Source organism: Eleginops maclovinus, chromosome 14 (assembly GCF_036324505.1).
Source record: "Eleginops maclovinus isolate JMC-PN-2008 ecotype Puerto Natales chromosome 14, JC_Emac_rtc_rv5, whole genome shotgun sequence".
NCBI lineage: Eukaryota > Metazoa > Chordata > Actinopteri > Perciformes > Eleginopidae > Eleginops > Eleginops maclovinus.
In genome coordinates, this window is record NC_086362.1 from 2,087,543 (window position 1) to 2,099,310 (window position 11,768).

An 11,768-nucleotide genomic window follows, 5' to 3' on the forward strand; every position below is an offset into this window, starting at 1 on the left:
TATGAAGCTTATGTCACTTTTTGATGTTCAAGTCAACATCCAATTGAAGAAAACGTCATTTGAAAGCTGTTTTTTCCTCAGAGATTTAGGATGCAGAACCATGCTACGTTCATGTCTTTACACCAAATATTAACTTCCTGGACTCCTGTCATACTATTCCTTCATGCAACAAGGGAAATATAGGTTTCATTTTGCAAAACTAGTCTTGAAATGCTGTTTTATATGTGCAAAAATGCATGTTTGCTACTCCTAAAGGTGTTTTTATTCCTTTAAGTCAGGACATATGTGTGTTTAATCTCTGTGCTTCACTCTTCAGTTTAAAACACATAAAACTGCACTAAACAATAGCTTATAAACGTGTGTTTTTGGGGTGTTTAACATGACCGTGTTCTGGGAGAAACAGACCGAATGTATTCCAAAACGTGATGTGTGTTTATCTTCAATACGGTGTGTGTCCTGCGTTCTGTCAGCGTTATCAATAAACTGCATTTGATCTGTGCAGAGTCTTTCTTTTAGTACAAAATATACTGATGAGCATGTAAGGGGGCGGGACATCTCTATGCTGTTGACCAATCACAACAGAGCCGGCCCAGATAACCAATCAGAGCAGCTCTGGTTTCAGACAGAGGGCGAAAAGAGGTGCTGCAGCACAGGCAGTATGAGAAGGATAAACAGGTATGTGTGTGTAGGTTTACAAACTCTGTGTGTGTGTGTGTGTGTGGGGCTCTCTGACCCTGGAGCGAACCTGCGGCGTCGACAGAAGTTGGACTGAACCCCGGCTCTGACCGATTCCTCTCCTGAGCTCCCAAAACTCAACTAAATTATTACTCTGCCTTCCCCACCTCTCCCCCGTTTCCTCCCTACATCTCCATCCCTCCTGATACCACATCACTCCATCCCGTTCGTTACCTTCCTCTCCTTTTCCTTTCCTCTCTTCCTCAGGGGTGTTGTTATGGTCAACGTGAACTGCAGGTGAACCTCTGACCACAGAGTGTGTGTGTGTGTGTGTGTGTGCAGGGTGGGTGGGCTGTGGTCTGTCTTCGCTCCTCCATCTCCATCTCTCCGTCTCATTTTCTCTTCGACCTTCGCTGTCCTCCTCTTCCTCTTGACTCCTTTTTTTTCCTCCTCCTTATCACAGATTAAAAGTGTGTGTTCTTTGGCAGCGTTCACTCTGCAGCTGGACGTCCCCCAAATGTATTTCACTCTCAAAGACAGGAGGGTTTCCAATCAAAGCTGCGTTGAAATGTAAAGACGTTTCTGCGGTATTTAAATATAATGCAGTTTTATTTAGATTTAAATATCATGTTTGTGTATGAGATGTTGTTTGTCTATAAAATGATTTATTGATTATTATTATTACAACTTCTACAAGTGTTTTAATTCATACTTAAATTCTTTATAACTCTAACTCCATACTATATATATAATGACCTGAGTTGATGCAATAAATAAAAAGAAATAGAATAAATTAATGGTTTTCCTGCTCCATTTAAGAATAAGATGAAAGATAAATAAATAAATAATATATCTGAAGAGTAAGAATGTGCAATAATTATAAATGATATATTTATATTAAAATAATAATTTATTTAGAGTAAAATATAGTAAAATATGTATTTAAAATGGAATAAAAATATTTATATTAACAGCAGAAAATAAAGTAAGAGTGTGCTATAAGAATATATAAATATAATTAAAATAGTTAAGAACTTAGAGTCGAATGAAAGTTAAAAAGAATGAAAATAGAATAAAATATTTGTACAAACATAACTTATTTCTTGATATTAAAATGTGTTTTGTTCTTCCTTTGTTTTATTCTTCCTCCTCCTCCTCCTCCTCCTCCTCCTCCTCCTCCTCCTCCTCCTCCTCCTCCTCACCTCTCTGCTATGTTGATCAGTCTCTCTCTCTGATGAAAGAAATGTGTTTTCCCTGAAAAATGTTTGTGTTTACAGCCAGCGTTTTATTAAGAAGCATTCTCCGACAGCTCTGAACACGCAAGAGGTCAAGAGGTCACTTCATGCACCAGACGTGATGGAAAAAGACCCGAGGGGAGCCTGGCACACACACACACACACACACACACACAGACAGACATCAAACACTTGCAGCATGTAAAACCACAGTAGCCCCATCTGTAGCTGTGAGTGTATCCTTCACACTGCCAAAGTTCAGACTGGTGATATCAGCTTACAAACACACACACACACACACACACACACACACACACACACACACACACACACACACACACACACACACACACACACACACACACACACACACACACACACACACACACACACACACACACACACACACACACACACACGCAGACATATGATATCAGCTTGCAAACACTCTCACACATGTGTACAGATGTGTGTTAACAGCCTTCACTGACACCCTCTGAGGCCGTGCAGAGTGTGTGTCGCTGATGTTCACTGCTCTTCTAACTCAGGTTTTTGGATGAAATCGAACAAAAGTAATTATTCTAATGCGGTTGGATCAGATTACTTCAGCAAAAGTAGTAAGACCACCTTGTGAAAAGTTAAATTCCCCTCTTAACTCAAACTTTCTGCATTCAAAATCTTACCTAAAGGGTAACTAACATATGTATTGCTCTATTTTGCCTATGTTTAAACAAGCGGTCTCATACAGAAACACACTTTTTAGTAATCAAACAGTGCTAGAAATAAATGTGTATGTCTAATAGAGGCCTCTTTCAAAGTAAAGGCTTGGTTACCCTTTACAGTAAATGAAAAAAATTGAGAATTTCATTTTTTAATTTTATTTAGATATTTTATTTATTATTTTTCATGATCTTTTAATTTATTATTTTCAATAATTAAATATTGTTTTAATTTAATGTAATTATTATTATTGTTATTAATTTTAAAACTGTGTTCATTTCACAACAATGCAAAATACAATATTTTTCATTGTTGTGTTTTTATTCTATTTTATTCTATTTAATTTAATTAATTTTATTCTGAAAAGTAAAATAGAGAAATACTGATGCTGATCGTTCGGTTTGATTGTGCGTCGATCTGTTGGTAACGTCTCGCTCCTCCAGCAGGTGGGGCTCGCGCTCCTCCTCCCTCTCAATCAGCGGCAGGTGAGCTGCTCGATCATCCCTCTTTCTGACATGTTAAGGTAATTCCTGTTCACAAAACACTGTAAAACTGCTGTTGAATGTTAATGATAATGTTTTAAACGTTTCTGTTGTTTATCATGAAGGAGAGTTAAGTGTTTATGGTGATATTTAAGGGGTTTTCTGCTAATTGAGTCTGTTTGTAAGCTAGCTCATCTCATGGTGTTTGTTGACATTACGTCACTCACAATGTCACTAAGAACATACACTCGTATTAAAGATGATGCATTGAATTAAAGAAGCCAACAGAATATAGGACATGCTGTGAAAGTGGAAGATTATGTGAATAAAGTTCTAAAAACGATCTTAAGAAATGTCAGAGAAAATCGTGAAAAATGTCCGAAAAATAATGTGGAAAAAGCTCCAACAATGCCTGCTAAAATTCGGAAGAAAAAGGTGAAGAAATTCTAAAAAATAAATCTTAAAAGGCCAAAAAATGTTTCTAAAAAAACGCACAATATGATGTGGAAATTATTATAGTTTAATTCCTTTACAAATCCCTCTGTTTAAGGGTACAACAGCATCACATAACTTCCCTTTAAACACAGTAACCGACCATATTTCACATGCACATTCTTCCAGATTATCTTGAATATGTGTGTGTGTGGGATCCGTCCTCATCAGTGTGTGTTTGCAGTTGTCTCCTGCAGTCCACACACCACCAACAGGCGGCTGTAAACCCTCTTTACACGCCATGCTGCTCATTAGTGTGTGTGTTAACTAGCAGGCAGGAATGCAGCTTGAACAGCTCAGCGGAAAAAGCAGTATAATTTAACAAGAGGCTAATCACCAAATTGTTGAGCTGTGTAGTCACTGTACGGGGTATATACGAGAGGGGGGGTCTGCTCTTCACCTCATCCTGGGTCATCCTAAGCTTAGGGTTTCTTAATTAATATAGTAGTTTACCAATTTAGGATCAATAAATGAATATTCAGAGCATCTGGCGGACAATCTACACAATTAAAATCACATTTCTTCTGTTTTATTTGCAGAATATTATGACCTATAGAAGCCGTTTCTACATTTTATTTCATAAAGTACAGAATATTTGGAATAACTCCGTCTTTATTCCAGATGCAACAGTTAGGGAATATATGAAATATTATTGAGTTCAGGAAGTTGTTGTTTCTGTATCGTGCAGATGGATTAGCAGCCTCCTCCTCTCCTTTGTGCATCAGGACGATAATTGCATATTTTAAATGCTTTGAAGTGGACTTGATAGGAAGCTTCTTCAGGTAAAATCACTAGACTTTGATTTTAGTATTAATTTGTTACCAATGACAAAACTATTTCCCAATTTAGAATCTATACTTTAAGGAAATACAATATAAACAAAATATAATAAACAGAAGGATATAAGAAAGATAAAAGCAAATACTAATAATCATTATTTCCTTTAATAAAATAAAATATAATTAGTAAGAGTACAGAACCTTACAGGCATTCTGCACGATTTTATTTGGACATTTCTTAACAAATAAGGATTCTAATTTCAGACACTCTGTGTGAGGACCCTGCTGGTGCTGCTGCAGCTTCCTGTCATGACCCCCTGCAGAGCAGCAGCGCTCACAAGGTAAATCTTATTGGTCAGAATAGATTTTTGACGCCTCTCTGATCCTGGCTTCCTCTTGGGCATGCCTGCAAGTGAATATATGATACAAATATACGTTTTAACATCTCCCCCGGTGCTCTCCCAGAGAAATCGGACTACCCACCGTGGAATCGAAATAAAAATATGTCAGAAAAAGTAATAATATCCATATTTTAATCATGGAGTTTTCGTCAGTTTATGAGAAGAGGCTTTTAAAAGTGTGTTGGATTTTGCCCAAAATTGACTTCTGACCTCTGAAAACTAAAGGAAAACCGTCAGAACACATTCCTGCCTTTTCCCCAGATACCTCTCTCTGAGTGTTTCTGTCCCCCCTGCACCTTTTTAGATGTCCTGACCTTCACGGGGCGTTCAAAGACGCTCCGAAAAAGTTACGAGGGAGGCGAGTCGAGCCCAGGAGGAAGAGGAGCGTGAGAGGAACAGAGCGGACGTCCAGCCGAACTCTGAGGGGACTTTTAAAGGAAACGACGGGACATGTGAAGAACAGTAGGTGTGAAAAACACACATGTCTTCAAGGTCTTTGACGCATGTCACTCACACACACACACACACACACACACACACACACACACACACACACACACACACACACACACACACACACACACACACACACACACACTTACAAATGTCAAGGAGAGGCTCCTGACATTCAAACCGCTGTCCATTTCCTCCTGTGTGTGACAGGAAGTCTACAGGTCAAGGAGACAGAAACGCCTTTCTTTTCATGTGTCCCTGAACACATCATGCCTTAGTACTGCCGTGTGTGTGTGTGTGTGTGTGTGTGTGTGTGTGTGTGTGTGTGTGTGTGTGTGTGTGTGTGTGTGTGTGTGTGTGTGTGTGTGTGTGTGTGTGTGTGTGTGTGTGTGTGTGTGTGTGTGTGTGTGTGTGTGTGTGTGTGTGTGTGTGTGTGTGGTGCACTGTGGGAGCTGTGACTTTGTCCTGTCTCACACTTCCCGCTGCAACATAACAATACCTGTCTTTGTTCAGCTTGACTTCTATTGTTTCGGTGTGTGTGTGTGTGTGTGTGTGTGAAGGCCACACACTCGTACACATGCAGGGTGAGATTTTACCCAACAGTGGGACGTTAGGATTACAAATGAGAACCATCGGTGCTAATAAGATTTGGGTATGTTTATATAGGGACTTTTATTTAGCCTCGTTAAGGCGGGTGGGGGGGGGGTATTCATTTAGCCGCTCGTTAGAGGCAGCCCTTAACGACCTTTGAGGCTGTCAGTAAAAACGGCGATGAAGTGAAATGAAGTGTGCTGTGGCAATCTGTTGGATAGAGTCCTTTAATGGAGTATAAAACTACTGTATGTTTCCATGTTTTCTGAGTGTTGTTGTTGTTGTTGACATGAAATATGAGCGTACACATCAAGTAGAAGTACAGATACTTTCGTAAATAAATACTTTTTCAACTTCTTTAATGAAGTGCAAGCTTTGAAATGAAGTATGAAAGTAAAAAGCAGCCCTCTGAAGACAGTCCTACAAACCTTTCTTTCCACAAAGGGTTGTTTGTGTTTATTATTCAAAAGGTAAACAAACACAAATATTAAGTACGACCAAACATTAGAACAAACAAATTAGAACATTAGAATTCAAACCTTTTCAACACCAAGACCAAGACCAGGACTTTAAGAGGTCGAGACCAAGACCAAGGTAGGGCCAACCCGGTCAAGTCCAAGACCGGAATATACCAAGACAAGACCAAGACGTAAGGGTCAAGACCGAGACCAAGTCAAGACCAAGACCAAGACCAAGGCTTTAAGAGGTGGAGACCAAGACCAAGGTAGGGTGAGACCGAGTCAAGACCAAGACCAAGACCGGAGTGTACCAAGACCAAGACCAAGACTTTAAGAGGTCGAGACCAAGTCCAGACCAAGACTTTAAGAGGTTGAATCAAGACCAAGACCACGACCAAGACCACGACCAAGACCAAGACCAAGACCAAGACCAAGACCAAGACCAAGACCAAGACCAAGACTTTAAGAGGTCGAGACCAAGACCAAGGTAGGGTGAAACTGAGTCAAGACAAAGACCACGACCAAGACCAAGACGTAAGGGTCAAGACAGAGACCAAGACTAAGGCTTTAAGAGGTGGAAACCAAGACCAAGGTAGGGTGAGACCGAGTCAAGACCAAGACCAAGACCGGAGTGTACCAAGACCAAGACCAAGACCAAGACTTTAAGAGGTTGAATCAAGACCAAGACCCAGCCAAGACCACGACCAAGACCAAGACCAAGACCAAGACCAAGGCAGGGCAAGACCATGTCATGACTAAGACCAAGACCATGGCTTTAAGAGGTCGAGAACGAATCAAGACCCGAACCAGACTGTGTGTGAATCCAACCTTACATAATACACCTAGAGTGTACCAAGACGAAGAAAGGACCAAGTCTTTAAGAGGTAAAGACCAAGACCAGGGCAGGGCGAGACCGAGCCAAGCCCAGAACCAGAACCCAACCAGACCAGTCCAGTACCACGGTCTTGTTATTTTCCATGACGTGGATGCGTGCCTGCTGGTACTGGTTTCCGCATCACTGTGCAGTTTCTCCCTGAACCCCCTTTCTGTGCAGTGTGTGTGCAGTGTGTGTGCTCTGACCCCACAGAGCTCTCCTCGTGTTTACGTGCTCCTCTGTTGGTGGTGTTGTTGTTTGTTTCACAGAGCGCTGCTTTCTGGTGGTCACAGTTGCCCAATCTCCCAGATAGTAAATCCCGTTCCTCACTGTGATGATTGCTCTATAAATCTGAAGTGCACACAGGGTCTGTTTGAGAGCAGCTCATTGTTCTTTGTCTCATTGGAGAGCAGAAAGTCACGTCCGCGTTCGGAACGTGCTTCAGTAACCGTGAGGAGGCTCAGATGTGGTGGAGAGGGTTTCGTGTTGGTGACGCTTCGGAGGAAACATCGTAAAAAGGCTGTAGCTGCAAGAACTCCTCAGTCCAAATCAACTCCAGGGAAAAGTCAAGTTCAGGTCAAGATTTCCTGGAGAAATCATGTTTTTTAGGACAATAAAAGCAATATTTAAGAATGTCCAAGAATTCTGAAGTGAGAGTCTGCAGGAGTTACTCATTATTATAATGCTAATCTTTATTGTTTTGCCCTTCAGACTTCACAAAGCAGTTGATGAACACATAAAAGAAAGCATAAAACACATCGACAAAATAATAAAAACACTAAATTAGCCACATAAAAATGGAAATAAACGGCAGTACTTGTTGACGGAATAAAAATAAAATACCTTTAATAATGTTTACAGAGCAGAGACATGACATCATATTTTATTAGATATATATCTATATATCTATAACATATCTTTTGTACATCTTTTATTTGATCTTACTATATTATATTATTTTATATTTGATGATATTTTAGTTATCATATCTTTTTTAATATAATATTATACTCTATTTATTGTATCTTTCTATATTATTTTATATTTTAATATATTTTATATCGCTTACATTATATTTTATTATGTTATACTATTTATATAATATAATATTTTATTATTTCATATTATATTTTATTTTATTTTATTATGTTTTATTTTATTATGTTTTATTTTATTATGTTTTATTTTATTTTATTTTATTATGTTTTATTTTATTTTATTTTATTATATTATGTTTTATTTTATTATATTTTATTATATTATATATATTATAATATATTTATGAATATTAATATATATTGAAAGTTTGTGCTACCTTTTTTAATATATTCTATGAAGCCCCTTCTCCTACACGTTATTTCTCCATTTGATGATATTTCATGGGCGCTCTCTGACAGCTGGCCACCCTGCCTTCAATATAAGATACACCCAGACTCGTCCCATCCTTTATTGAGACCAGTCCTGGACCTGGACCACCATGCCTCTCAGAACCAGGAGTTTGTGTCTGCGTTTATTCGTGGGGATTCTGCGAGATATTTTACCTCCTGGTCGTGATGGAGGCTCTGTAACACTAATTGGTTTATGTCTGCGGGGAACCGATGCCAGCAAGGAGAGACGAGCCTCGGCTTAATATCCTCATCCACTACCAGTGTGGTTAGCGTGTGTGTGTGTGTGTGTACGGTGTGTGTGTGTGATCTATACCTTGTCCTGAAACATTAGAAGTCTGAGGAATGTCTTCGGAGCTGGAAAACCGATTTCCAGCCAAAAACTATTCCAAATCCATTCACTTCACTCCTTTTTATTAAGTCCTTTCTTCATACATATCCTCCTGCTTCACTCCAGCGTCTCCAGCCTGCTTTTCTTTAATATACAACTCCTTTTTGACTTTGACTCTCCTGCTCTAAGCTCCGCTCGTCACGCTTCTTGCTTATTTTATTGGGTCTTTCGATCCCTTTCCCCACTCCTTTCCCTTCATTTCCTCGGTGATTCTCGTTGTGTGTCTGTTAATGAAATGCGGGGGCTTATAGCGGCGCAGTAAAGTTAAATCAGTGTACATGTTTGCTGCACAATGAGCAAAACGACCAATCGCACGTCTGGGATGCCGGCCAGATTCATGATGCAATTTCCTGTTGCGTTAAATCCCTTTATGTTAACTTTCTTTTTTTGCATCCTTCAGGTAACACACACACACACACACACACACACACACACACACACACACCCTTTCCCTCACCTCTGTAAATGAGAGCAGGAAGAGGGGCTTTAGACGTCAGAGAGGAAAACATTATTCCAATATGTTTTTATTGCTGCGATTATTAGATTTCATAAAATAAATCCAGTTTAACGGAGCTTGTTTGCTCGGCCTCCAATCACCAAATCCTTTTCACATCTGTGTGTGTGTGTTCTGATGCTAAACCACATCTGTGTGTGTGTGTGTGTGTGTGTGTGTGTGTGTGTGTTCATGTTCAAAGGCTACATTAGAGCTATACATTTGTGCTTATCCTGTTCCACAGCTTGAAAACAGTTTCCACTGCGACCACTTAAGACTATTTCTCTTACTTCAGCATAGGCCTAGTCTACTCTAATCTGCTGACCTACTGTGTGTGTGTGTGTGTGTGTGTGTGTGTGTGTGTGTGTGTGTGTGTGTGTGTGGGTGTGTGGGTGTGGGGGGGGGACAGGGTATTAGCATGTATTTTCCATGTGCTAGTGAGATGTAGATTGGTTTCCATCAAGCTCTCGTTTTGAATTATGCGTCCACATGTTTTAATGTCCGTGTGTCTGTAATGCCCTGTCTTTATTGTAGCTTCTAAATCATATTTCAGTTACCAATCGAGTAGAAATAGAAATAGAATAAGAAATATGGATAAAATTAGGAAACATTTCCATTTATATAAGATAAATAATGAAACAATAAGCCAAAAAAAACACAGTTTAAATTTGGGCTGACAGGCTCATTACAGATGGAAAACGTGTATGCGGTCAATGCATCCATGGGCACATGTTTGAGCATAAGTGTGTGTGTCTTTGCATGAATCTACTGTGTGTGTGTGTGTGTGTGTGTGTGTGTGTGTGTGTGTGTGTGTGTGTGTGTGTGTGTGTGTGTGTGTGTGTGTGTGTGTGTGTGTGTGTGTGTGTGTGTGTGTGTGTGTGTGTGTGTGTGTGTGTATAATTACGAAGGTGTGTCTGCCTTTCTTATAGAGCGCAGCAGTTACCCTACAAGAGCCGTTGTAGCTTTAAACCCTCCTACTGTGAGTGTTATGAGTCTAACACATGTCACACACACACACACACACACACACACACACACACACACACACACACACACACACACACACACACACACACACACACACACACACACACACACAGGATGTTTCACATACTTTATTAATTTAAGGTTTTATGGTAAATGTAGACTGTAATCGTGCAGCAGCCGTCGTTACAGAAATTGTGTGTGTGTGTGTGTGTGTGTGTGTGTGTTTTGCATGTGTGGGACAATGGTTGTGACCACACACACCCACACACACCCTGCTGTTTAAGGAGCCACGGTCCTGATGGAGCAGACGGAGGCCTCTCACTGGTTGTTGGCAGACGTCCAACAGCCAATCACAGGGCTCCGCCAATTAGAGAGCCAGGACCATTTTACATGGCTTTTACAGGCGTGTGTGTGTGTGTGTGTGTTTGGGGGGGGGGGTCTTTAACATCATACATGTATTTCTTCTTCTAGCAGGGACTGTTTTTAACTTACGTTTCTGTAAGTATGGATGTGTGTGTGTGTGTGTGTGTGGCTTTCACTGAATCAATTACACTTTTACGATAAGAGCGCTGCCAAGAAAGAGGGCTATTAGAGGAGTGTGTGTGTGTGCGCGTGTGTGTGTGTGTGTGTGTGTGTGTGCGTGCGCGCGCGTGCGCGCGTGCGCTACCAGGTGATTTAGTGTGACCCCCCCTGGAGCTGTGTGTGTTTTTAAAGCAGCTCTACTGTAGAGATTAGCTGACTAATAGGGGGTGTCTGGTGTGTGGGGGGTAGTCGCCACCTCCGTGTATTAACAGCAGTCGGCTCTAAATCATATTTTGCCGTCACAAAAAGACCCGCTGAGATCCGTGCACATCCTGGAAAATACTTTGAACCACTAACTCAACATCTTACCTGAGAGGAAACACTAAATCTGCAGAGGGGCTTTCTCTGATATTTTTCTTTAGTGATTGTATTTAGTTTGTTCTTATCTCTCTTTTGAAACCTCTCAAACCCAGACTTATGGTTCTTGCTTGACACTCACGTCTGCAAATGAGATCTGGGAAGTGTCTACGTCACTTGTGCAGATTCATTAGGTTGTGAGGATATACTTTTGGGTTAAACGGTTATTTATTGACGATAAATCAGTTTATTTCCGTTGTGTTTTTCTCCTCCTTTTGGTTTCACTCTTGCAAAGTGGATGATAGATAATCACTCCTCTCACATTTCTCTGAAAACGTGCACATATAAATACCATGACAATGTTTAAAATCAATTTTTAACTTAAGGACACACACACACACACACACACACACACACACACACACACACACACACACACACACACACACACACACACACACACACACACACAC

General features: G+C 40.3%; 1 protein-coding gene across 3 annotated transcripts in view; it reads left to right on the forward strand.

The window, feature by feature from the left end:
• Positions 1 to 498, forward strand: part of dysf (dysferlin, limb girdle muscular dystrophy 2B (autosomal recessive)) — a 48,014-nt gene extending 47,516 nt beyond the window's left edge. For all 3 annotated transcript variants that reach the window (XM_063901023.1, XM_063901024.1, XM_063901026.1), the window contains one exon: positions 1 to 498. This exon is cut by the window's left edge and continues 2,532 nt beyond it. The gene's annotated coding sequence lies outside the window, so the exon portion shown is untranslated.
• Positions 499 to 11,768: the final 11,270 nt, after the last annotated feature.